The sequence below is a fragment of the Phocoena phocoena genome, chromosome 19 (assembly GCF_963924675.1).
Source record: "Phocoena phocoena chromosome 19, mPhoPho1.1, whole genome shotgun sequence".
Lineage (NCBI taxonomy): Eukaryota > Metazoa > Chordata > Mammalia > Artiodactyla > Phocoenidae > Phocoena > Phocoena phocoena.
Genome location: NC_089237.1, coordinates 8386809 through 8413690, shown reverse-complemented (window position 1 = coordinate 8413690; position 26882 = coordinate 8386809). Strand labels below are relative to the sequence as shown.

At 46.9% G+C, this 26882-nt stretch overlaps 1 pseudogene; it reads right to left on the bottom strand.

The window, feature by feature from the left end:
• Positions 1-10: 10 nt before the first annotated feature.
• Positions 11-26882, bottom strand: LOC136138417 (CDKN2AIP N-terminal-like protein pseudogene; annotated as a pseudogene).

Genomic DNA, 26882 nt, shown 5'->3' with positions numbered 1-26882 from the left:
ATCTTCCGCCTTAGCTTTGATGCTTTTTCATTAATTCACTTCTGGTAGTAAACTGTGACTGGTCTGCCACTTCAACGTCATCAGCCATTTCCATCACGTTGTCTAAAAGGTCTTTGTTGTAACTGTAACCCAGGAAGAAGTGGCTGGCCCAGACCATGGAGAGGGACAGCAGCTGGCCAGTCAGCGGTAGATGCCGGGTGGGTCGCGGTAGTCGGACAGGTGACACAGGATGAATTCCATGTGGACCTTCCATTGCTTCTCGCTCTCTAAGTGGGAGAATTGCTCCCTGAAGTTGGTTGCCTGCCATACCCCTGAAAGCAGCTCCTCCACCGTGGTGCCCGCCCTTCAATTAAAATTTCTAAAAACAAAAAACAACCCAGATACTTGAGGTAGCTACCAATTGCAATATATGAACTTTATTTCCATCTTGATTTTAATAAAATAGTAAAAGAAACTTTTATGAAACAGGGCAACTTAAACATTATTAACAATAAATTATTATTGGCAAACAACAAGGTCCGACTATACCACAGAGAACTATGCAATATCCTGGGATAAACCATAATGGAAAAGAATATTTTTAAAAAGGTATATATAGGTATAACTGAATCACTTTGCTGTACGGCAGTAATTAACACAACATTGTAAATCAACTATACGTCAATAAAAGATAACTAAAACATTATTATTAATTGTTTAGGTGGGATAATGGTATTATGGCTAATATTGATATCTCTTAAAGAAGCCTTCTCATTTTAGGAATACACGCTGAAATATTTGGGAGTGAAATGATGTGATCTCTGGGATTAGTGTCGTAATAATCCAGATGGGGAAAGAGAGGAGGAAGGGCCTAGATGAAATAAGGTTGGTTGTAAATTGATCATTGTTTATTATATTCCTCTATACACTTTTGTATGTGCTTGAAGTTACCTATAGGAAAATATTTTTAACAGAAAAGATGGTTTGTCACCACTGAGGATGACAAATCATGGCATAATCACAAATGAGGTATTGAAAAATGTCTCAAGAAAATAAGATACACAAACAGTAATCCCAGGGCCTGACCTGGATCACATGCCCATCCCTGAACCAACCTTTTGATCAGGGGGATCCAGAGGTCTCACTTTGCAGTTCTGGGTCATGTGATCTTAACATCTTTATTGGAGTATAATTGCTTTACATTGTTGTGTTAGTTTCTGCTGTATAACAAAGTGAATCAGCTATATGTATACATATATCAGCATGTCCCCTCCCTCTTGCGTCTCCCTCCCACTCTCCCTATCCCACCCCTCTAGGTGGTCACAAAGCACCGAGCTGATCTCCCTGTGCTATGCAGCTACTTCCCACTAGCTATCTGTTTTACATTTGGTAGTGTATATATGTCCATGCTACTTCCTCACTTCGTCCCAGCTTACCCTTCCCACTCCCCGTGTCCTCAAGTCCATTCTCTACGTCTGCATCTTTATTCCTATCCTGCCCCTAGGTTCATGAAAACCTTTTTTTTTTTTAGATTCCATATATATGCGTTAGCATATGGTATTTGTTTTTGTCTTTCTGACTTACTTCACTCTGTATGACAGACTCTAAGTCCATCCACCTCACTACAAAAAACTCAATTTCGTTTCTTTTTATGGCTGAGTGATATTCCATTGTGTATATATGTACCACATCTTCTTTATACATTCCTCAGTCGATGGACATTTAGGTTGCTTCCATGTCCTGGCTATTGTAAATAGAGCTGCAATGAACGTTGGGGTGCATGTATCTTTTGGAATTATAGTTTTCTCCAGATATATGCCCAGGAGTGGGACTGCTGGATCATACAGTAGCTCTATTTTTAGTTTTTTAAGGAAACTCCTCACTGTTCTCCATAGTGGCTGTACCAATTTATATTCCCACATGAACAGTATCTTTAACTAGTATAATTAAGATACATGAACAAATCCCCAAGGCCAGTATTTGAAGGAAACAACACTCATCTAGATGCATAAGTTATGGTATGTTTGCTTGTTTTACAATCAGTTCTAGGGATTTCCCTGGTGGTCCAGTGTTTAAGACTCCACGCTCCCAATGCAGGAGGCCTGGGTTCCATCCCCGGTCAGGGAACTAGATGCTGCATGCCACAGCTAAGATCCCGGATGCCGCGACTGAAAGATCCCGCATGCCGCAACTAAGACCCAGCACAGCCAAATAAATAAATAAATATTTTAAAATAAAAATAAATAAATAAAATCAGTTCTATTGGGTGTGTATCCAAAATCTATAAGAAACAGTACTGAGCACCACGCTTCAGAGTTAAGCAGAAAGATCCAGTCCTTTTAACACACGTGCATGGAGTCCTTATTACGTGTCAGACGCTGTGTGAGGCATAAAGATGAGCACATGTGGAGGGGGAAGTGGAGAAGTGTATCGGGATCAGGTTTGGCTGCCAGTGACCAAAAGCCCAAAGTAAAAGTGCCTTGACAAGATAGAAGTCTGTGTCCCTTGCATGTGAATGGAGTCCAGGGTGGGAACGACACCTCCACCGTCACCGTCAATGGCCAACTCCCAAAAGACCACTGGAATGGGGATGCAGGTGGCCTCAGGTCTCATCACCAGGGACATGGGTTCATTCTGTCTTGCTGCTTTGCCATCATCATGATGTATCCTGTACCTCCGGCAAGTAGGAAGAAAGGCTGAAGAGGATCAAGTGTCCTTCCTTGAACGATGCTTCCTTGGAAGCCGTGTGTGTGCGTGCAGTAGTTGGTGTGTGACAAGCAGAGCAAAGGACAGTTTGCTCTGCTGCTCCTGTTTCAGCTGCGTACCTGCTCTCTTCCTCAGACAGACTCTCTCTAAGGTCATATTATGAGAGCATCTGAAACACCTTGAGTGAGCCCCTAGCAGGAGGAACATCTGTGTCCCCTCTTACTTGGTAGATGGAAGCCCTGCCGGGTACTGTGCAAAGGCCATTTATCCGGTGTCTTTGTGACGGAAACGGAGGATTCCCAAGCTCTGGCCTCCACAGCAAGACACTCTGGTTCCTTTGGGCTGCTCAGCTGAGTCCCCAGTAGGAGCCTGAGTGTGACGCTGCCTTTCCTGGTGGCACTCTGGCTGACGTCAGGATGCGGCATCTACAGCCTGGACACAGACCCTGTGGCCTGTTACATCTTCCCCAACAGGATTAACCTGAGCTGGGGACACTGTTACTGGTCCCTCCAACCACATCTTCTCCATTGATCTTAGCACAATATGAAGAGTCATCCCAAGGAAAGCATGGGAAGTTGTTGACACCAAGAGGATTGGGTCATTGCAGGAAAGACACTGGGAGAGAAGTGACGGTCTTAGCTGAAATTTCAGCCTGCAGAACCCAACCTCTTCCCCACAACAGCGAGATACGTAGGAGATGAGTCTGAATGACCACATCTTCTCCATTGATCTTAGCACAATATGAAGAGTCATCCCAAGGAAAGCATGGGAAGTTGTTGACACCAAGAGGATTGGGTCATTGCAGGAAAGACACTGGGAGAGAAGTGACGGTCTTAGCTGAAATTTCAGCCTGCAGAACCCAACCTCTTCCCCACAACAGCGAGATACGTAGGAGATGAGTCTGAATGACCACATCTTCTCCATTGATCTTAGCACAATATGAAGAGTCATCCCAAGGAAAGCATGGGAAGTTGTTGACACCAAGAGGATTGGGTCATTGCAGGAAAGACACTGGGAGAGAAGTGACGGTCTTAGCTGAAATTTCAGCCTGCAGAACCCAACCTCTTCCCCACAACAGCGAGATACGTAGGAGATGAGTCTGAATGACCACATCTTCTCCATTGATCTTAGCACAATATGAAGAGTCATCCCAAGGAAAGCATGGGAAGTTGTTGACACCAAGAGGATTGGGTCATTGCAGGAAAGACACTGGGAGAGAAGTGACGGTCTTAGCTGAAATTTCAGCCTGCAGAACCCAACCTCTTCCCCACAACAGCGAGATACGTAGGAGATGAGTCTGAATGACCACATCTTCTCCATTGATCTTAGCACAATATGAAGAGTCATCCCAAGGAAAGCATGGGAAGTTGTTGACACCAAGAGGATTGGGTCATTGCAGGAAAGACACTGGGAGAGAAGTGACGGTCTTAGCTGAAATTTCAGCCTGCAGAACCCAACCTCTTCCCCACAACAGCGAGATACGTAGGAGATGAGTCTGAATGACCCCTTTGAACATTACTAAGGGGCAGGGTCAATGAAACATTTAGGCTGTGCTGAGAACACCTCGTTCTGATTCTCTGGTAGCCCTACCCACCTTGGCATTTGCACCGTGCACTTTGGCCAGCTACTGGGACGTGTCAGGTCTCTTCCACTTCTGGAAGGGATCATTTTCTTATTTGGTAGTAAAAGGGTAAAAGACAGCCTTGCAAGGCATGACAGATTATCCTGACATGGACCAGCTGGCAAAGTTTCCAGCCTGGAAAAGTACGAAAAATATAGGTTACCCTACAGGCACAATTTCTTCATCCTGCTCTGGCAGTCATCCAGTGGTCTTGAGCTAACACCATTGCATCATTCCCAACCTGGGAAAACTTCAGGCCCAGAAACCAGATCTGCAAAAGTTATCATCCAGCCTTACATATTTCTAAAATATTTCATTTCAACCTGGAGAGGCAAAGCTCCGCATATCTTAATTGATTTCCCCACCTCAGAGTCTTTCCTCTTCCAAGGCACTCTCCATGCTGCTGGCAAAATTCTCTTTCACACACACACACACACACACACACACTCACTCACTTACTCCTTTGCTCAAAATCTAACACTGACAACAGAGATAAATTTAAGCTTCAAAGCCTGCCATCCGAGGTCTTCTATAAATCTTTCCTCTGTCCAGAATGATTTTAGTTTCATCTCCACTTTATCTGCTCATTTATTCATTCCTTCGTTAACTCAGCAAACATGTATTCAGCCCCGTCATTTATTCAGACACCATATTTAGCACAGGAGTGTGGGAAGATCCACTATATAAAAACAGATTTTCCTTCAAGGAGCTCAGCCTACTGCATGGGAGAGACATGTAAACAGTGACGACCACACAGCCTCTTAAGCTCTGTGACCCCTCCCTACAGCCGTTCCTTTTCCTCTCCTTCTCCTCTGTGTCCTTCCACTGGAAGGCACACTGCCTGAAATGAGACTGTAAATGAATCGGGTCTGTCTCTCCCCTCCAGTTGTGAGTTGCTTGGGTCCTGGGATCACATCCACTCACACGTTCTTCTGCCTATGCGCTTGGCATTTTCCAGAACCCTATCAAATACTGGTTGGGTTGAAGCGATGAGTCTTCAATTAGGCCTTGAATCTGTGTGCGTTAAACAAGTCTCTCCACCCCCTGCACTGAGCTGATGCGTCCTTGGGAGACGTGCTCTCAGCACCTCACCCCACCCCCCTGTGCTGTCCCCTGTGTCACCAAGCGAGGACATCAAGCTTAGGGAAGCAGCCCAGCTTAAGAGAATTGCTGTCGTGTGCCTTGGAAAGCATAGCACTCATCCAATGAGATTTAGGACAAGAAAGGACGACCTGAGCCCTTTTAGCTTCTGGCTCAGAGGAATAAAAATAGGCAATGCAATCAGACTTTTTTTTGCTTTGTTTCTCTCACAAAATACTGTCCTTGCTTCTCCTACCCTGGTGCAGCTGTGTGGCGCTTTCATCGGCCAGATGGAGACTTAGATTAGCAAGTCAGCAACTCATCCCCGCTACTCCATCTTGGGTCATACTAGGTGGGCGGGGGAGGGTAGCTTCGCACAAGGAAAGGAGCGCTAACAAGGGACAGACCAAAGGCCACAGAACAAGGGGGGACCGGGTGAGGATAAGAAGCAGAGCGCCCCAAATTCGATTAGTAAAACAATTTTCCCAAGGCTAAACATGGACGAGAATCTCTTCAACCTCAGTTCTGTGGGCAGAGACTGGACTGCATAAGGAAGAGACGGACAGGGGCCCATCCGAGCCCAGAGCTCCCCCCCTTCCTCCTTGACGTGGGTGAAAGACAGGGCCACGGCAGACCCCCAAATCGCCTATCCGCCCAACCGCTTTTTGTCTGTGGGGGGAGTGTTTATTTGGGGTGCATCCCACAGCCAGGCATCTTACAGCTCTGCCCCCAGAATATTCTGTGACCTCCTGCTGAGAATCACACATCTGCTCCTTTCACACCTGCTGAAAATTCCATCTCCCCTCCCTTCCCACCATGGCAGGGCCTGTGTGCCTGACTGGGCCACCTCAGTAGCCCGAAGCAGCTTTTAGGATTTTTCTTTTCTAAAGGGAAAGAAAACAAAACAAAACAAGTATTTTAAAGTCGGAAGTTGACGGGATTTGGTGTCAGAAACATGTATCTCACAGGGTTGCTAAGATGAGATAAGAAAATATTTGTGAAAACACTTTGGAAATGGTTAGGCTGTAGGTAAATGCTTCCCACAGACAGGCATCCTAGACAGCTCTGCCTCCGGAATGTTCTCTAAGCATAGATTATTCTCCTGCCTACCCCTGTGGTTGGTTACCAGCATCAACCTCTACTATTTAGATAAGTCCTTCCCGCATCTTAAATTTCCCCCAAACGGAAAAATACTATGAAGAGTGTTGTTCAAAAGATCAGGCCTCACTTGAATGGCTATAAGCACAGACATGCTGAAACAATATGGGGTCTTTCTTGGTAAACCACTTTCCATAATTACAAGCTACATAGGACTTGAAGGGATCAGGGGACGCATGCAGAGATAGTCATCTTGCTTGGCTGGATACAGCAGCCCCTGCCACCCTCCAAATTCACAAAGCTCACTGGAGCACATGCCCAAGCGTGAATGCATAACTGATCCTAACAGGGACGTTCCTGGCAGCCTTGCTCCGCCGTGACGTCTGACAAGTACCGTGCCCCTGCCAGAGAGTGACCCTCGGCTGCTTCCGGGACACCAGCCAACCTTCTGCTCCCCAGAAACGTGCAACACTCTGATGCAAAACCAGGAGCCTGCTCGCCTTCACTCCTTACCCCCAGGGACACAAGCTACACCTCTGAACTTCACTCAGCAGGTTTACCACCTAGGCTCAGGGAGCACCTGGGGCTGGTGTGTTAGTTTCCTGGGACTGCGGTGACAAACTGCCACAAACCAGGTGCCTTAAAACAATAGAAACTTTTTCTCTCACAGTTCTGGAGGGAAAGTCAAGGCGCTGGCAGAGCCGTGCTCCCTCCTGAGGCTCTAGGGGAGGTCACTTCCGGCCTCTTCCAGCTTCTCGGGCCCCAGGCATCCCATGTCTTAGGGCTGCATCCATGTCCTCTAGTCTCTGCATCTGCCTTTTCCCTGTGTGTCTCTGAATGTCCTTTCTCTATAAGGACACCAGTCCTTGGATTTAGGGCCCCCCCGCAAATCCACAACGATCTTCTCTCCCTTCCAAATCCTTAACTTAACTGTATCTGCAAAGACCCTATTTCCAAATAAAGCCATGTTCCCAGCTACCTGGGGTTAGGACTTGGACACATCTTTTGGGGGGAACCCCCATTCCACCCTCTACAGTTGGTTAGAACCAAAGTCCGGTTGGAGGGAAGGGGGCACTTCCTGCACGCTCCCCTTTCACTGCATCACCGGTTCAGCCTGAAGCTGAGAAGAAGGTGCTTGCAACCCATCGGGGGGCCTCCAGGACTCCGAGGGCACGTGCTTTTGCCTAACCCCCAACAAGCGTGGCTTTAAGGAAAGTGAGGCCAAAAGAAGTTTAAGGCGGGCCTACAGTCCACTTTACGGCCCGGGCTCTGAAAGAGCCAGAGAAAGAAGACCATGCTCTCAGGACTTCCCTGGTGGCGCAGTGGTTAAAAATCCGCCTGCCCGTGCAGGGGACACGAGTTCCAACCCTGGTCAGGGAAGATCCCACATGCCTCGGAGCAGCTAAGCCCACAAGCCACAACTACTGAGCCTGCGCTCTAGAGCCCGTGCTCAGCAACAAGAGAAGCCATGGCAATAAGAAGCCCGCGGACAGCAATGAAGAGCAGCCCCCTCTCGCGGCAACTAGAAAAAGCCCGTGCGCCGCAGCGAAGGCTCAACGCAGCCAAATAAGTAAATAAATAAGTAACGATTAAAAACAAACAAACAAAGAAGACCCTGCTGTCCTTGGCTCCCGGGGCAGCCTCCGCGGTGGGTGGGCCGTGCTCAGTGGCTCACCACATGTATCTGCAGAGGAGCTCGTCCCTGGAACCCGCTTGGGCACACAAAGGGCTTCTCTGAGGACCAGCCTCTTGGCAGCTCAGGGGAGCCTTCCAGGAACCTCTGTGATGCTGGCAACCTGGGCTCATTCTACACCCAGGGAAACTGAGGCACAAGGAGGCCTGCTTAATCCCTACAGAGAATTCGGATCTTTGGAGGCAGTGGGTGGTGCCTCTCACCCCATATGGTAACTGAATATGGTACCCTAGTTAAGTTAGTTATGGTTTAATAACGGCCCCTTCTGCTGTACACTGACTGTATCGGCCGGCCACTAGGCAGGGATCCTCATAAGAGCCCATTTTACAGGTGGGGCCACCAAGGCACACACACGGTGACTTCCAGGGCAGAGAATATGACCCTAATACTGTTGGACTCCAACACTCATGGGAGTGTTTCCGTTGCATTAGCCTCTCTCTGCAGAGGTTAAACTCATTGTTTCTCCTTTTTGTTCTTTCTTCCAACTCACCAGGTTCAAGACCTGAACGCCCAGGTGTCGTGGTGAAATGCCCATCACCCCTAATCACACAGGCATGTGGATGCCCAGGTGGCATCCGACTGGCAGTGTGGGAGCACCTGATGGCAGAGACACCTGTGAGTCCCCGGACATTCTGCTGAGCTCGCAAACGTATCTGGCCTTAAGATATTTCCATATGACCTCTGTGTTGCAGTCAAATAGGCTTGACTCATACATTCTTTAAATAGCAAGTGGCAATAACCTGTGTGACTTTTTAATGTTCCATTTATTCTTCCATCCGCTAATTGTTCTGAGATTTATAATAATGGAGCTCCCAAGCGCCTGGCACATGACATAATGGAGGCCAAAAAACCCTGATTAAGTTCAAGTTTGAGAATGCTGAATGAAATTAAAGGTACCCTTAACTTGGTGAAAATAATAGAAAGGTTTTTTTCCCCTTTCTTTTTCTTTAAATCCACTTATTTTTATGTCCCAGCAGCAGACTACGAGGCCAGCTGGGGTCTCGATACAAAGCAAAGCTTGCTCCCTGTTGGAAGACATTGAACCCTCTGTCTTAGCTTCTGCATCCTTTGCATTACACAGTTTAGCAACTGTACAACAGGCTGAAAGAAACTGATGATTTCTCTGCAGCTGGTTCAAACTTGCTGAAAGTGATACTGAGGAAATTTATGGATGCAGGAAAACCCGGCATACCTCCGAGTGGCTCCTCTTAGCCCCACCCTCAGATTTGCAATGCTGGGATCCAAGTCATCTTCAAAACCATTTCCTTCATCTTGGCCAAGCCCTTAAATGTTTAAGAAGTCTCAGATGAATGGATAAAGAAGATGTGATACATATATGTGACAGAATACTACTCAGCCATAAAAAAGAATGAGATAATGCCATTTGCAGCAACATGCATGGACCTAGAGATTACCATATTAAGTGAAGTAAGTCAGAAAGAGAAAGACAAACACCGTATGATATCACTTATATGTGGAATCTAAAATATGACACAAATGAACTTATCTATGAAACAGAATCAGCCTCCCAGACATAGAGGACAGAATTATGGTTGCCAAGGGGGAGAGGGGGTGGGGGAGGGATAGTCTGGAAGTTTGGGGTTAGCAGATGCAAACTATTATATATAGAACGGATAAACAATAAGGTCCTACTGTATAGCACTGGGAACTGTATTCAATACCTTGTGATTAAACCATAATGGAAAAGAATATGAAGAAGAATGTATATACTGTGTCACAGAATCACTTTGCTTTACAGCAGAAGTTAACACAACATTGTAAATCAACGTTACTTCAATAAAATAAATTTTAAAAAGTTTTTAGGTGCTTGAGAAGTCTACATCAAATAATGTCTGATAAAAACTTAGCGTTCTTCGTGGTTAAGGACACGCTAAAACTTAATTTTGAGCCATAACACCTTAAGAAAGGAATTTTATTAGCCAAGGCAGGGAGCCCCGGTCAGTGGTCTGGCCCATGTGACCCAACTGACAGACATACCTGAGGAAATTCAGGCCGCATGACTGCCAGCTGGGACTTGTTCGGTTCCTGATGTTCCCAGAGATAAAACAATAGCCTGAAGCAGAAAAAGAAGGCTTTTGTTCCTGCTTAGAGGGTGATTATTTTCCAAGAAGGAGCAGAAAGTTTTCCTAAACAGAGGGACCCACGGGCACAGCTCCTGCCAAAACTCTCAACTGTGGCTCCAACCGCAAAAAGGGTGATTTAAAAATTTTAAATATCAATGTAATTTTTTTTTTTTTTTTTGGTACGTGGGCCTCTCACTGTTGTGGCCTCTCCCGCTGCGGAGCACAGGTTCTGGGCGCACAGGCTCAGTGGCCATGGCTCACGGGCCTAGCCGCTCCGCGGCATGTGGGATCTTCCCGGACCGGGGCACGAACCCGTGTCCCCTGCATCGGCAGGCGGATTCTCAACCACTGCGCCACCAGGGAAGCCCATCAATGTAATTTTTTAAATTATAAAATAATATACGCTACAGCAGACTGTCTACACAGCATCCACTGCCCATGTCTTCCTTCCCAAGGCCAGACTCTGTTCAGGCGCCCACCCTCCTTCACATGCGGGGGCGGCTTCCAGGGGAAGCTGACTCTGCTCCAGCTCTGGCAGGCAGACCAGGTAAATCTAAGGCATCCCTTCTCCCAGGGACTGATTTAGGAGTGGGCATGTAACCCAATTCTGACCAACGAGACCCACAGGGAAGTCTGCTAGGGGATTCCGGAAGGGCTCCTGCCGTCTAAAAAGGAGACACTGAAAAAGACAGCCCATTCCTGTGTCTGGGCACTGCTGTGTCCACTCTGATTCCAGGGACTGCGACAGCTGTGCTGTGCCCACGAGGGGAAGTGGCCTTTGATGGGGATGGGTGGGTCCTGGGGCCACAGAGAGTAGAGGTGGAGGGAGCAGAGCAGGTCTTTGGTGACACATCGCCACCTTGCCTGGGGCTCCCCTTCCTGCTAGACTTCCTGTCATTTGCACTTGTCAATGTCCTCATTGTGCAGTCCGGCTTGAGGAAGGGTTTTCTGTTCCTTGTAGCTAAAAGCAACCTGAGCTCACACTTGTTTCAGAAACATGTTGAAATGCAGAAATGCATAAAGAGGAAAATAAAAATCACCAATCCTCCCACCATCCAGTAACAACCATGATTTATGTTTTGTTGCTTTTCCATCACCTGTTGGTGGTGCTAATTGTGATATATAACTACAGAAGTCATACACTTGCTTTTTGTAAAAAATTCAGATAGAACAGCAGTTGAATACAGAAATAGCTGCTGTAACCCCAGCCCCTCAGTGACGGACTCTTGGCAGTTTGTCATCTATTGTGGGAATTTCCCCCACAATGTCAGCGTTTTCTAATGTAATTGCTGCTCCTGAGGGATGAATTGCTCACCTCACTTCCTGAGCCCATACGCAAACTGTAAACTGTAGTATGACTCAGACTAGCAGAACGTCCGGGCTGTGAGAGCGGGAAGCCGGGAGGAGTAAAAGGAACCGGGGAAGGAGTTTCCCCTCCTTTCTGCAAGCAGGGCTGGCCTGGGCAGAGGAACAAAGTGGAGAGATCCTGGGCCTTGAGCACAAAGGATCTGGGTTCAAAGTCCTAATTCACTGTAGAAGGCTTTGTGACCTTAGGCAGGTCCCTTAACCATTCTGAGCCTATTTTCTCAGCTGTAAAATGGCATAGTAATGCCTAACAGAGTTGTAAGGGTTGGAGATAATGCACGTTGTACAGACGCAATAAATGGTAGCCATTATTCAAAATATTTGCCAACTTCCCATTTCTCTTTCTGGACTCTTCTACTACATCCTGAACATCTCTTCCCACTCCCCCCATCCCACCCCCCCACCCCCCAGCTGTCTTTGCTACATCTGTATTAGCCAGGGGGTTCTTAGTTGCAGACAATAGGATCCACTCTAGCTATCTCAAGCCAGAGGGGGTTTCTGAAGGGCCAGAGGGCTCACGGAATTGCTGGGAGGACGGGAGTTGCAAGCAGTAGGCAGGCTTCCAGGAACAACTGACTCCCCGAGTCACACTGGCTCACCAAGGGAGCTGCCACCTCACCAGGATCAGGAAGCTGCCAAGTCTGCTTGGTCTCCAGAACCGGGCTCCCTCTGCCACGATCCATGCCAACAAAATGATGCCCTGTTTCCTGTCTCCGTCTCCATGTGTCAGTCCTGAGTCAGAGTCCCCTGCAGGAGCATGTGATTAGTTGAATCTAAATCGCACATCTGAACCCCAGTAGGTTTTATATTTCTGCATTAGAAAGGGGATACCTACAGTCTGGAAATCTGATTATCGTCAGTATGTGAAGAGAAGGCTCAAAACCTTGGGGGCAGCCTCAGATTCTGGGTGGGGAGCAGGCCAAGGACACATGCTCAGAAGCGCTGTACCTCTGTCCTTGTCCATCGGAGATGGCATTGTGGGATGCTCCAGTTACATCCTTGGCTGAGCTCATATGTGAGAGGCAATGCCAGGTGATTCAAGATCCATCCCTAGGGACAGTGTTTAATGGGTCCTTCACGTTGCACTTTTAAGAAGTTGCTTGGGATGTGGGGTTCAGGACATGCTCCCCCGCAATACTGCCCCTTGATATATTAAATATTTTAAGCTGAAGGAGTTTGAGAAAATGGCAGAAGCAGGAAGTTCACACTGCTTCCCCTGCTTCTTCCCCTGCTTCTCCCCTGAAACAGGTCATAAAACCCTTATGGAAGAGGTGCCCACCCTGTACCCAGAGGAAAGGAGCTTCCTTATCTCCTAAGACAAAGGGACACCAGGAAGAATCCAAACGGGCCATGCAAAGTTTCCACCAGTTTGCTACATTCACTTCATACTCTTTCACCTATCATATTCCTCCACGACTATCCACCCCATCAAACTTAGCAAGAAATACTCAGGTTACACTGTTTCTTTGGGTCTTCATTTCTGTAGGAAGCCTCCCGTGACACATAAAGTTGACATCACATACATTTGTATGCTTTTCTCCTGTTCACCCGTCTTTGTCAGTTTAATTTTCCTAAGAGACCCTAAGAGAGTCAAGGACAACTTTTTCCTCCCCTGCATTTGTCAACTCTAATCTCCGATTCATGAAATTTGGGGCCTTATAACAAGTGAGTTGAAGTTGTTTTCGGTGCAGTGAAGGAGAATGTTATGAGTAAGGGCGAATGAAGCCTGAGGGTCAGAGCAGCGTGTAGAAGTCCTCACGATCAGAGTCCTGAAATTTTTCCTTCCTTTTTTTTTTTTGGTCATGGCCCGCAGCATGTGGGATCTTAGTTCCCCGACCAGGGGTCAAACCCATGGCCCCTGCACTGGAAGTGTGGAGTCTTAACCACTGGACTGCCAGGGAAGTCCTGTTCCAGCTTTTTTAAGCTGCTGCCTTTTCTCTGGAAAACTGGATCAGAACGTATTTGTACAGGCTCTGATTTTTCTAATAATTACAGCCTTTGCTCTCAGAGAGATAAGAGCCGGTAGGTGTGAGCGCAGGCTGGCTAATGTAATCCTGGGATTACACACATGATAGGAGTATGAACTGCTGGAGTGTAACGGCCCTTCGAGACAAGCCAGACTGCGGCCCTCTTCTTATAGGTGAAGACACTATTCATTGGCTGCGATTGTAGATGACATTTTGCATTCACTTATCATAAACGATTTCATCGAATATTGACTCGTTTTTCTGATGGGTGGATAAAAGGAAATGCTGCCTCTTGTCCTGCCAGAGAGTTGGCATCCTCGACAACAACGCAGACTGCTCTCCCACAGGGATACAAGCTCCTTTATGGGTTTTCCTCCAGCTGACGCAGTGATTTGAGAGTCATCCTTTCAACTCCTGAAAGAAGCGGGTATTTGTTCCTGGGTAGGACAGAAGGCTGAAATTCACTCATAACCCCTAAGGAAAGGCGGCCTAGTGATCTTCTAGACTATTTTTCTTCCTCCGTCGCTGCATGCAGAGGTAGCTCTTGGGACCCTGCTTAGGAAAGCAGCAAAGCCAGGGCTTCCTTCATCTTGTTGAAGATGATGGGATGGTTACTGGAAGATACTAGTTATTTCTTTCTTGTTCTAAACCCCCTGGTATTACATTGCCAGTCAAAGCCTGTGCTCCCTGCATAATAAGATAGGAATGCTGTGCAGAGACGATGCTAATGGCAGCTAAATATAGATGGCAGCTTCTAGGTGCACGTGTGCCTGCACGAACACTAGAACAATTACGGGAAGAAGCCTTCCATGCTGCATGGTTATAACCTTGACTTTAGGAAAGTATGAACTTTTCTGGCTGGGCCCAGGGCTCTCCTTCTGTTAAATGGCATTCCTGGAGGGGCAGCTGGAAATGCTCTGTCCTTTGGACTTGGTGGTGCCCGGGATATTATTACATAACAGAAAAGTGTCCTTTTGTCACTCGGAAATGTGTGGGGCTCAAAGGACAGTCCTACATGGGTGAAGATTAATATGCCTCATTAATTAGTCACATTCCTGCCCTTCTCCATCCTTTATAATTAGGGCGTCAGGCATCCCTGTTGGCCTGAGATAGTCTCAGTTGATGCCTACGGACTCAAGGGAATTATCAATAACGTCCCCTTTCACTCTCAGAAGTGACCTGGTTGGGTGATAAATTTTTATTTTAATTTAATTTTTTAACTGAAGTATAGTTAATGTACAGTGTTGTGTTCGTTTCAGTGTACAGCAAAGTGATTCAGTTATACATATATATATATATATATATATTCTTTTTCAGATTATTTTCCATTATAGGTTATTTCACGATAGTGAATATAGTTCCCTGTGCTACACAGTAGGTCCTTGTTCTTGATCTATGGGTGATAATTTTTTTTGGCCATGCCACACAGCATGTGGGATCTTAGTTCCCCGACCAGGGCTCGAACCCTTGCCCCCTGAGGTGGAAGCTCGGAGTCTTAACTACTGGACTGCCAGGGAAGTGGTGATAAATTTTAAGATCACTGATTTGTAATCCTTAAGGAGAAGGAGGGAGACAACACCACTTTGTAGGTGTGGACCCCCTGAGAGCCAGCCTGGGTAAGAGGGCTTTAAGTTGAAGAAAGAATAGGGAGAAGCAGCTTCTCCAAACCCTTCTAAAGAGCTGTCTGCTGTACTCATCCTCAATGGCTCTAAGTGGCCATATACCCCCAGCTTCTGGGGCATTGGGGTGATCAATCTAAGCCAGGGAGACCTGTTGGCCTAGGCAGTATGGCCAGACTGGAAAAATCAAATGGTTCCTGCCATCCAGTTGACCCTGGAGCTGACCAAGATGAAATGGTCACCTTGCTGCTGGCCTTCAAGCCTAAGGTCATAGTTCAAGAGAATGTCAGAACTTGGCTTGTGCAGGAGCTGACCAAGATGAAATGGTCACCTTGCTGCTGGCCTTCAAGCCTAAGGTCATAGTTCAAGAGAATGTCAGAACTTGGCTTGTGCAGGGGGTGCTGGCCATCTGTGGGGCTGGTCTTGTTTGTGGGGTCTTCTCCCCATGCTGGGTTGTTTCAGGGCCCATTGTAAAAAGCCAAATCATTCCCCGCTCTACAAAGATTCTCACCTAGAGTGATGAGAAAGAAGGGGGAAGGACTGGGTGATAGCGTTAAGAGAGTCTCAAAGATCTGATGCCCCCAAACTAAACCCTTTCCCTCCAATCCACTGGGATGAAGGACTTTCTAAGCCCTCAGCCCTTCCAAATGTGTCTTCCTGCAAGAGGTGGCCAGTGCCGATAGGGGGCTGAGTTTTCTTGGGCAATCTCTTGGTGACAGGCCAACTCCATGGGGAAAATTCTCATCTAGGGCTTGATCTTGAAGTTACTCTCTAATTCATCAGCTCTGTGTAAAAGCTATAGAGCACATCGACCACCGTTAGGCTGTCAAAACATTCATTCAGCTGATGAGAATAAGGGCTTTTAAAATTACCAGTCTTTTGCGAAGATGTTGGTTGAGTTTCCGCATGCACCCAAAAAGTGCCTTTGCATAGAGATTATTTCAGTAGCATTTACTGCAGATAAAGACTGGAGACTATTGGCTAGATGACATTCCACAGACCCAGAGATAACCAGTTGTGGCAAAAGAAAAGGATGCTGAAGATTTAATTTTGTAAAGATGGGTTGTTGGCCTGGAATCACGTTCCAAAAATTCCTCCTACCCGCAGACCAGCTCCCATCACACCCACAGCATTCGAGATGAGGTGAGGTGAGAAATTCTACAGTCGGCTACTGAGTATCCTGCCGGGCACCTCCTCAGAGGAATGGGAGGAGGTTGCGGAAAAGTCTGTGAAATTCTAAGATTGTTTGAACATGCCATTACTGATAAAAATGTCCTTTCAAATCCCAAGTCAAAACTCCTGACTTTTAAGCAAATTTATGCCTATGCTAGTTTTCAAACTCGTAAAGCACAATATGGAAACAATGATAAAAATATGAGATTTTAGTTTTGCTGCGTCCCAGGAGCCAAGGGCTGAAAGCCCGGTCCATGGTGCCATCTGAGGACTGTCTGTCCCAGGAGCACATGCCTCTCTAGGACTTTGAACTTCTTCCACCTGGAACGTCTCTTTTCCCCATCTCTGCCCTCTGAAATCCCATCCCATCCGTCAGATGGAAAGGTCAGAATTCATTCCTCTGGGTTCTGGATCTGGTTTTGCTCACACCATTATTAAAGCTCTCATAAGACTACGCCTTGGATAGAGGCCCCTCACACACCCCATCCAGTACCCAGAGCCCGAAACAGCCATGAGAATTTTTGTAGGGTTTCAAAACTTTTCACTCTTTTCTTTCGTGGGCCTCTCACTGCTGTGGCCTCTCCCGTCGCGGAGCATAGGCTCCGGACGCGCAGGCCCAGCGGCCATGGCTCACGGGCCCAGCCACTCCACGGCATGTGGGATCTTCCCGGACCGGGGCATGAACCCGTGTCCTCTGCATCGGCAGGCGGACTCTCAACCACTGCGCCACCAGGGAAGCCCCACTCCTTTCTTTTCATTTGCTTTACCACACAGTGAACTGACTTCAAAACAGGCCTTGTTAAAGAGGATTTTAAATGTAAGTGTTGCTTGATTCTGACAAGTACCCTTAGATCCTTGGAAAGCATCTCCCACGACCTCTCCCGTTGCTGGTTCTGTTCCTTTTCATTTAGGAGACAGTGATTTGTTTTCTGGGTTGTAAAAACAAGAGAACACGCTGCTTTGGTTGCAGTAACTCGCGGGGTAGTCAGAGAAAAATGTCCCTTTACTTGGAGGTGGGCGGCATCAGAGAAGGGCTTTAGCCACCCAGAGTGAAGGCCCCAAGACCCCCTTCTCCCCTCCCATACACACCCCCAGCCAAGAGCAAGGGTCTGTCTGATCCCAAAAGGGCCTGAAACAAGTGGAGTCGTTGGTGAAAACACCTTGAGCCCAAACTTAGCTGCCAACGGCAAGCGCAAAGGACAAACAGTATCTGCAGATGCTCTCAGCCTGACTGTTCCCAATGTAAAGACCCCACATTTGAGTTTACCAGTTCATTAGAAACTGGTGGAGGGTCAGACCCAGAAAGGAGCTGGCAGGGGGCAGTCTTCTGGAGTGAATGATTAAAATAAGTGGTTAAAACTCTGCTCAATATTATGTAATAACCTAAATGAGAAAAGATTTTGAAAAAGAATAGATACATGTACGTGTATAACTGAATCACTTTGCTGTACACCTGAAAGTAACACAACGTTGTTAATCAACTATACCCCAATATAAAATAAAAATTAAAAAATAAATCAATAAAATAAAATAAGTAGCTAAAGATAAAACAAGAGTACAGCTCTGTGCCTGTGAACTGAGAGGACCTGTGATGCTCCGGTTGATGGCCTTGAGCCTCCAGAAGATGCTCCGGGGACCCCATGTTTTGTTTGAAGTTTGTGCCTGACTCTTGAATCATGAGGGTTGGGGGTGGGGGAGTGGCTCCTAGGATCTCTAGGATAATGACTTTTATCACAGATACCCAAGTGGCCACACAAATAGTGTCGTGAAAAGGATGTCACTTAGGCAGAGGCAGAAGGCTGGGCTTTTGCATCTCTTTTCCACCCAGGGCGACCTTTACTGATCTTATTTGCACCCACATTTAGCAGCCGGTATCTCTCTCCTGAGACCAGAAGGCGTGTGCCTGGGAGTATGTTAGGCCTGTGAGTAGGGTAAGAGGCTGTGTTTATTATATCAGAGTTGGGAGCAACTATGGCAGAAGACACATTAAGACACAGTAAGAACTCGTGTCTCACGTGTAACTCCTTGGGAAGCATGAAGCCTTAAGGGTCTTCTTCACTTGTGAATTGTTGTTTGTCCCAAAGGCAGTGATAACCTCAGACTGGCAGTATTTCAGGGGCAGGCGATCAGAGAGACAAACTTATCTCGGTTGGCATTTCTTAACTTGTTCTTTATTGAGTCTGTGGCTGCAGATACGTTTTGGGGTGCATTCAGCTTGTGACCCAGAAAGTACCCAAGAGAGGAAGGCTGGCAAGGAAGGCAAAGGGGTGACTTGGAAGAAACCCATGCCAACTTCACACTCTCAGCGGTTCTGTGGGCAGAGGACGTGCTACCCCTCACAGACCCTGGGAAGGTGCCCAGGCAACCCCCTGCAGAAAGGAATGTTAAGGTACCACTGGCAAGTTTCCAATACTCCAACCCCAAAATGTAATTCGCTTGCTTCACATATTTTCAAAATTCCGTAGTAAAGCATCCTTTTACTTCAAATTTTCAACTTTAAAGTTCAATCAAAATTTTAAGCAGTGGGCTTCCCTGGTGGCGCAGTGGTTGAGAGTCTGCCTGTCGATGCAGGGGACGCGGGTTCATGCCCCGGTCCGGGAAGATCCCACATGCCACGGAGCGGCTGGGCCCATGAGCCATGGCCGCTGAGCCTGCGCATCCGGAGCCTGTGCTCCGCAACGGGAGAGGCCACAACAGTGAGAGGCCCACATACCGCAAAAAAAAAAAAAAAATTTTAAGCAGAAAAGCTGTTTTTATGGATAAGAAGATTACTCTGCATGCCTGGAAGGAACAGAGAGTCTCCAAGGGCAGTGATCTGCTCAAGGCTTAGGTGCTTTTTTTTTTCTTCTTATTTATTATTATTTCTTCTTTTTTTTAAATGGAAGTATAGTTGATTTACAACGTTTTAGGTATACAGCAAGGTTATGTGTATATATATATATATATTTATATGTGTATATAATGATATATATATGTTTTTTTATATATATAAATATACATTTTTTTATATATATATAGTGCTTTTTGTTTCATCCTTTAGAACATTGACATCTCGGGTACTCTATTACCTGCCCAGGACTGTCCTGGCCAGGAGGCTGACCACACCTTGGAAAGACACCATCCATATAGACAACTTAGATTTAATTCTTCTCATCTCAGAAGCAATATGTGTATTCCCAGGAAAACTTCTGAAGATACAGGTAAGGAAATTAGCGTTCTTAACTTTGTATTGTACGCTTGTGGTTGGCAAAAGGATGGCCCCCAAAGATGTCCACATCTAAAACCAGAACCTGTGAATATGTTAGATCACATGGCAAAGCGGAATGAAGGTTGCAGATGGAATTAAGGATGCTAATCAGAGAAAAAAGGGAGATTAGCTTGGGTTACCCAAGTGGCCCAATGTAAGCACAAGGTTCCTGCTTTCGGCTTGACTTCAGCTCAGTGCGACCTCAGTCACACTTCTGACCTCCAGGACTGTAAGACAATACATTTGTTGCTTTAGGCCACTAACTTTGTGGTAACCTGTCACAGCAGCTACAGGAAATGAATACAATGGCCCTCCTCCCAGGTTTTTTTCTTTGCATGTGTATTTTGAACCCCCCCAAAGTAGGACCATACTGTACATAATATTTTCAGATAATCTTTTATTGAAGTACAGCAATGGAACAGAGAATCACAAATCCCCAGCATACAGCTGGACGATCACAAAGAGAAAACACCCGTGTGGCTACAGCCCCAGTCAAGAACTCTAACACGATTGCCCCCTGGAAGCCCCCTTATTCTGTTCCCAGTCACCCGCTCCCCAAAGGCAACCCCCTCTTGACTTCTACACATAGCCTAGCTTTCCTGCTCGTGAACTTTATAAATGAAACCACATGGTATGCACACAATGTTTTCTTTTTTATTGAGGTATAGCTTACACATACTGAAAAGCACAAATTTTAGATGTTTTCACACATGCAGACACTCCATTAACAGCCCTGTGAATCAAGATAAAGAGTATTTCCTGTCCCCAAAGTTCCCTTTCCTCTGCTCAGCACATATACCCCTCCCCCAAATAACCAGTTTGCTGATCTCTATCACCATAGAATTACTTTTGCCTGATCTGGGGCTTTGTGGATATAAGTGGAATCATGCAATATGCTGAAACCTGTTTTCTTCCTCGCTCATTAAATTATCATAAGCCCCTTTCCGCCGTACGGCTGGACCGTCATTAGTTTAATCAACTTCCCCCTTTTGTGTATGGTTGCTTCCAGTTTGGGGATAATTTTAAGAATTAAATATCAAAGATGGATCAGGCTTCTCTTATTCATAGAGGCAGGTGGACCAGGGATGAAAATCCTCCCCCACACAGCCTTCTAGCTGGGTCCTCACACGTCATTATCACCCTTTCCCCAGAGTCACTTCCTTAACTGATCCCTGCAAGACCCAGGCTCTCTGGAGGACACTGAGGACTGTCCCCGCTGAAACAATTGTTTTCTTACAGTCCAACGATACCGGCCACTTCCTCTCCCTGCAACCCAGCAACCTCTTGGAGCTCAGTCAACTGTCTAATTACTCCAGCCAAAGAGCCACTGTTCAGAGCCTCGTGTTCTAGACAGGAAAGAATGTTCCTCAGTGAATAAGTCCACACCTCTATTCTGGGTAACACAGCAAAAGTTAAAACGAAGCAGTTGTCCTGCAGTTGGTTCCAACTATTATGTTGTTTACACAGAAAGCACGGAATCGAGAAGCACAGGGGAGCCCAGAGTATTCCAAGGAAAATGTTTGCAGGCTGACAAATTAGGACGCCGCTTTCCAAAAATGTGCACATAGGATATTGGCATTTTCTGCATTTAGTTAATGTAGTAGATAACAGTCTGTCCAACTGGAGTGAAACTGGGGGCTCTGATGACTGAAAATGAGTAGGTACTAAGCACTTGTGGATTATTTTGTTCCTTTTAGACTATATGGAACAGTACATGCTTCCAATGCCAGGCACAAAAAACAAACGGTACAGAAGGGAGATAGAAAATAGACCTTAAGGGACTTCTGTGGCATTCAGTGGTTAAGACTCCGCGCTTCCACTGCAGGGGGCACAGGTTCAATCCCTGATCGGGGAAGTAAAATCCAGCATGCCGCATGGCGCGGCCCAGGAAAAAAAAAAAGAAAAAAAGTAGACCTTTAACAGTTAGTTTCGTTTCGTTCCTTTCAGAGGGAGGCAGTTAGAAAATCTGATTAAACATCCTTTACTCCTGTGTCATCAGGAGTTTTTTCTTGAGATGACCATGGTTTTAGCAGAACTGAGATGAAACATCATTCAGAACATGAAACGTCACATTTATACAATCATCTTATAAAACCGGGTCCCCTCCCTCTGGGCCCCTGTTTCCTTTACCTGCGGGAGTATGCAGGGTGGAGGGGGTGGAAGACAATGACAGAAATGTCAACCCCAAATTATCTTGTGCAGAGGCTGTGGAATGGAACCCAGCAGCAAAGGCCCTTTGTCAAAGGGACTTTGGGGTGTCACTGGCAGAGCTAGTGGGCTCCAAGATAAAGCTTAAACAACAACCTGAACGTTTGCATGTGTAAAACCTTTAGAAGCACTGTGGAATAAGCCCGGATGTCAGCAAGAGCTAAGACGAGCGCCTTGGGAATTCCCTGGCGGTCCAGTGGTTAGCGCTCCACGCTTTCACTGGCGAGGATGTGGGTTCGATCCCTGCATCCCGCAAGCCAAGCAGAGCAGCCAAAAAGGAAAAAAAAAGACCGGCCCCTTTAAGTCACTGGGGTCACCCCCCACCCCAGGTCTGAGCAAGCCCAGGGTTGTGATTCATTCTCCCTTCCCTGTCCCTGTCCCCATGTGTGCAGAGGGGAGAGTGTGCTGGTCTGGTCCTCACAGCGTCCACTCCTCTTTTCCTGTCTCTTGGACTCAGTCAATCTCCCTCTCTCTCTCCTTCTACGGCTTCGGCTTCGTTAAGTGGGCCTAACAGAAAATGGAAATATTGATAAATAATAGATATTCTGTACTTAAAATACTGTTAACACTTTTACATTTTGTTGGCTTAAAACCAAATGAATGAGACTCTCTCTTTACTTTGCATGGCGGTGGGAGTTGGGCATGGCCCACCTTCAAGCTCCAAGTTCACCAGCTGCCTGCCGGGCTGTCCCTGTGCTCCTGGCCCTCTCTCTCTACGAAGTAGAGAAAAGAATCGTCCGGCTTCAGAAACCTGTTCCCAGGAGTAAATGAGATGCAGGTGCCACACTCAGCCTGTTGCCCGATGTGGGCTAGGTGGTCCTTAGGTGGAAGCTATTTTAGGTTCATAGGTCTTGGTTCCTTCCCCTGTGTGTCTACAGCGTGGTTGCCTGAATAAATAAGATTCTTCATCCCTGCTCCGGAATCTGAAGTCATTATAACCCCACACGGAGCAGCTGTTTCCCCCCAGTTCATAAGCAATTCCCTGATGGTAAATTGCATGCCTAGGGGAACAAATGAACTTTTAGGTGATGGACAAGTCCCTGGCCTTGCGCAGAGTGGAACTCTGTTGTCACCCAAGGACTCACGGGCGTGTCAGATGTCAGAGGTGAGGTCACAGCAGGGGAACACCCAGGACTGGGGCCCCGGGCGAGCCTGACACCTCCTGCCTCTAGAGCAGATCTGAGTCATTTCAGTTTCCTCTTACTTGGGAAGAGGGAAGTAGAGGGTGATTTCCTTGATTTGTACCAAAATTAGAAAAGACAAAGGCAGGTGAAGGGATCCAGAATAAGAGTTTTGTTATTGTTTTATTCTCTGAACTCCCCCTTATAGGCCTGAAAGCAGAACGTCCCAAAATAATTCAACAGTCACAAATCCTCTCCCGAGGCTAGGATCACAACTTGGGAAGACTCCTCTCTCTGGAGAGACATCCATACCCAGATGAGAATTCCCCCTAACAGACGTAAAACTACCATAGCTCCCATCTATTCTCCTAAAGCGCCATTTATCTTTCCTAAAAGTCTTTTGCTTTCCCATAATTGTCCTTCTTCCCCTCCCGTGCCGCTTCCCTTATTAAGATGGTTTATAAGCTCCCAATTCTAACCACCTCCTTGAATCACAGTTTCCATGAACTCCTGCAGACCTGTGTGAATTTTAAAAATCTGTCTTTTCTTTTGCTAAACTGTCTTTTGCAGGCCCCCAATTAACAGACCTAAGAAGGTAGAAGAAACATTTTTCCTCCCTGACACTGGAGTTCACGTCTTTACTGTTAAATGCTAGAAAAAAAAATACTCAAAACCCTTGTTAGAGATGGTAAGGAGAACGGATTCCAGACTATCACAGTGGGAATGGGACCACTGCAATGAGATTTTACAACGGGGAGAGAGACTGGGCTCAACTCGGAATACAGTGTGGGCAAGTGGAAAGTTATGGAAAATTAACTAAGAGGAAACACGAGGAGTAAAATGGGTTCTGGCTGAAGTGAACTAACAGGATTCTTGCTGAAGGCAAGCTAGGGGGCTTCAGACATCACCTGGGGGATGGTAGAGGGTGAGGAACCTGATCAGTTATCGGGAGTGGGGGGTTAGGGTTTAAACTGACTCAGCAGGTCTCTTGCTAAAACTAGGTTTTACAGGGAGGTGCACAGATGGGCCTAAGAGAAGGTCCAGGAGTCTGAGTAAAGTTTGGTCAAACAAAGAATCTTTGTCATAAACTTACCCTCATTTAGTCCTTTTGAGGTTAATTTGAATGTTCTCTAAAAAGAAGGTACTATATAATATGATGAAAAGAGAAAAGTAGATACTATATAATGAAAAGAGAATGGTAAGCATAATTTATTACAGGCCTAGTAGGGCCTATGCGCTTTGCAGATGTCACCTCCTTGAGCCTCTCATGTTGCAAGGGGGACGTGGGCTCAGTGAGGGCCAGCTCCTGCCCAGGGTCCCAGATTAGTGTCCACTTGTCACACACAGACATGGACTGCACCCTCAGGCCCTGTGCCAGGCACTGGGGATAGAGGGGTGAGTGAGACAGTCACCACAGCCCCAGGACAGACCAGCTGGCTGAGGAAAGACCCCCTCAAAGAGTAAAGCACACAGAAGTAATGCCTTCGGGGGAGCGCTCACAGGGTCCCTGCCTGGGCCCGGAGCAGAGGGGAGGGAACCCTGGTGGGATCTGTGCTGAGAGCAGAATCACAAGGAACAGCGGGTAGAGGAAAGTGGAGGGAAGGGCATCCCAGGGCCAGGGACAGCGAGAGCAAAGGCCACACGCACACAGGACCGAACTAGTGGTGGTGCTGTGGCCTAAACCCGGTGCCACCCAGCTCCAAAGTCCATTTGGCCTCACTGAGGCCTCTGTGTACCTGTAACCCCAACAGAACCGGGCCTTTTGGCTGCCTGGTGTCAAGTAAAAACCGAATCCAGACTTAGGGAAGAGAGACTTTATTGGGAAGGCTTATTGCAAGGGAGGTGGGGGCAGGACCACTGCCGCAGGGAAATCACTGTGACCCACCAGATCCGGGAGCACGTCAGGCGTGAGGCAAGAAGGGAGTTTCCTTCATCGGGAGCGGTGAAGACGGCTAGCAAGAAGCAGGTTGGGCGCAAGTGGAGGGAAGGGTGGCTGGGTGGGAGAGGAGGTCAGAGAAGGTTTTAGCTGGACTCACACCAAAGTTCAGGGGCCTGGGAGAGGGAGGGAGACTTAACCAAAGTCTCACTAATGAGCACTTTGTTCCCACTGATGAGTGGGACAAGCTGTTGAGCCAGAAGGGGAAACTGGAGGGTCCGTGACAGACCTTAACACAGGCGAACGGGGGGTGGGGGGGGACATGGATAAGTCTGCTCTAACTCCGTGGCATTAAATCTGTCACCAGCAACACTAAATGGGTGGAGGGGGTGTTTGTGAACCATCGCTGTTTTTCAGGAGCTCAGTTCCCGCTTTTGTTCAAGATGGAGTCATAAATGTCCTGAGGGGGTGAACAGGATCGAAGACAGTCTCCGGCCCAGTCAGAGCCCGTTCAGCCTAGTGACGAAGCCAAAAGGGGGCGTTTAAAAATCATTTGGGTTTCACTGAATGATGGTCGACAGAAAAAAAAATGAAGAACCGCCAGCCATAGTTTGAATTTCAGATAACACATTTCTATAGTATAGGCGTGGCCTATATAATATTTAGGACTTACTTATACTAAAAAAAAAAACAAAAACATTGTTTGTCTGAAATTTCACTGTGTGTCCTGAATTTTTACTTGCTGACTCTGACAACCCTGCACTGAGTGGGTGCCTCAAAGTTACCCTAAAGAACACTTTTTAGCTTCTCTTTCCTGACATCGGTCTCAGCACCATAGCTGTTCCCTACACCCACTCCCACACACCCCAGCTCTCACCACACACTCCAGGCCTCCGGCTCCCTCTGTGTTCTCTGAACCCCTGGACCCTCCTTCTCAGCCCTTTCTCTGTAATCAATTCAGCCTCTGACCTTGTAGAGGAGCAGAATTTGCCCCCCACCCAAAAGCTTTCTCTTTGGCATGAGGATTAATTTAGGCTGATTACTTTTAAGAAACAGAAGCCTCAAAGTTTTTATTTCCTTCCCCTTAACTGCCCGAAAGAATTTAGATAAAGGGCCTGAGGTATCACCAGAGGTATCTGCGAAGAATGTGGGGAAATTCGTCAGGGCCTGAAGGTCAGAGTCCACGCTGTGTCACATTGTGTCTGGGGCCCCCGCAAACGTTTGTCCACCAAACATTTGCTTTCCCATCTGCAGGTGAATTGCCTTCCTCCCCTTTGAAGTCCCAAACCCTCACCCCCAACATCCTCTTTTGTCTCTAGCTGAAGATGGTATTTAAGGTGCCGGTTTGGGCGATTTTGGTGAGTTACTCAGTCTTCCTGGGTCTTTCCCATGTATACATGTTACTAATCTTTTGTGTGATTTTTCTCCTGTTAATCTGTCTCCTGTCACTTTCATTCTTGGACCAGCCAGAAGAACCTAGAATGGCAGAGGAAAATTTCTTCTTCCTCCACAGCCTCTGCCCTGAGGATGAAAAGTCCCAGCTCCTCAGAAAGGTGGGAGATTTTGTTTTGAATTATATTTCCCCAACACGTGACTCCAGATTTTTTAAGCAAACAGCAAGGAAGACTTTGGGTGTTTGCCATTGCCTCTTGCTGCACCCACATAAGTAAGAGGCCTCACAGAACCCAGTTTACATCCTCTAAGAGGCCCAGGGGCATAGACTATAAGAAATTGCTAACACTACAGACTGTGCTGGAAAATTCTTCCCCAATACAGAACGCTGGCTCAAAGGAATGACATCAATGTGTATAAGTACTGCCAGTAATCACAACTGTGCAGGTATCATACACTACAGTTAAATCCACCATCCATCTGTGAAAAAAGTACAAAGCGACTAACAACACCCTCCCTCACTCCTCAAAGTGTGGTCCCCAGACTGGCAGCATCTGGGAGCTAGTGAGAAAGGCAGAGTCCCAGGCCCGCCCTAGACCTACCTGCAGCTCCAGACTCTGCATCCGATAAACCTCCAGGGGATTTGTGCACAT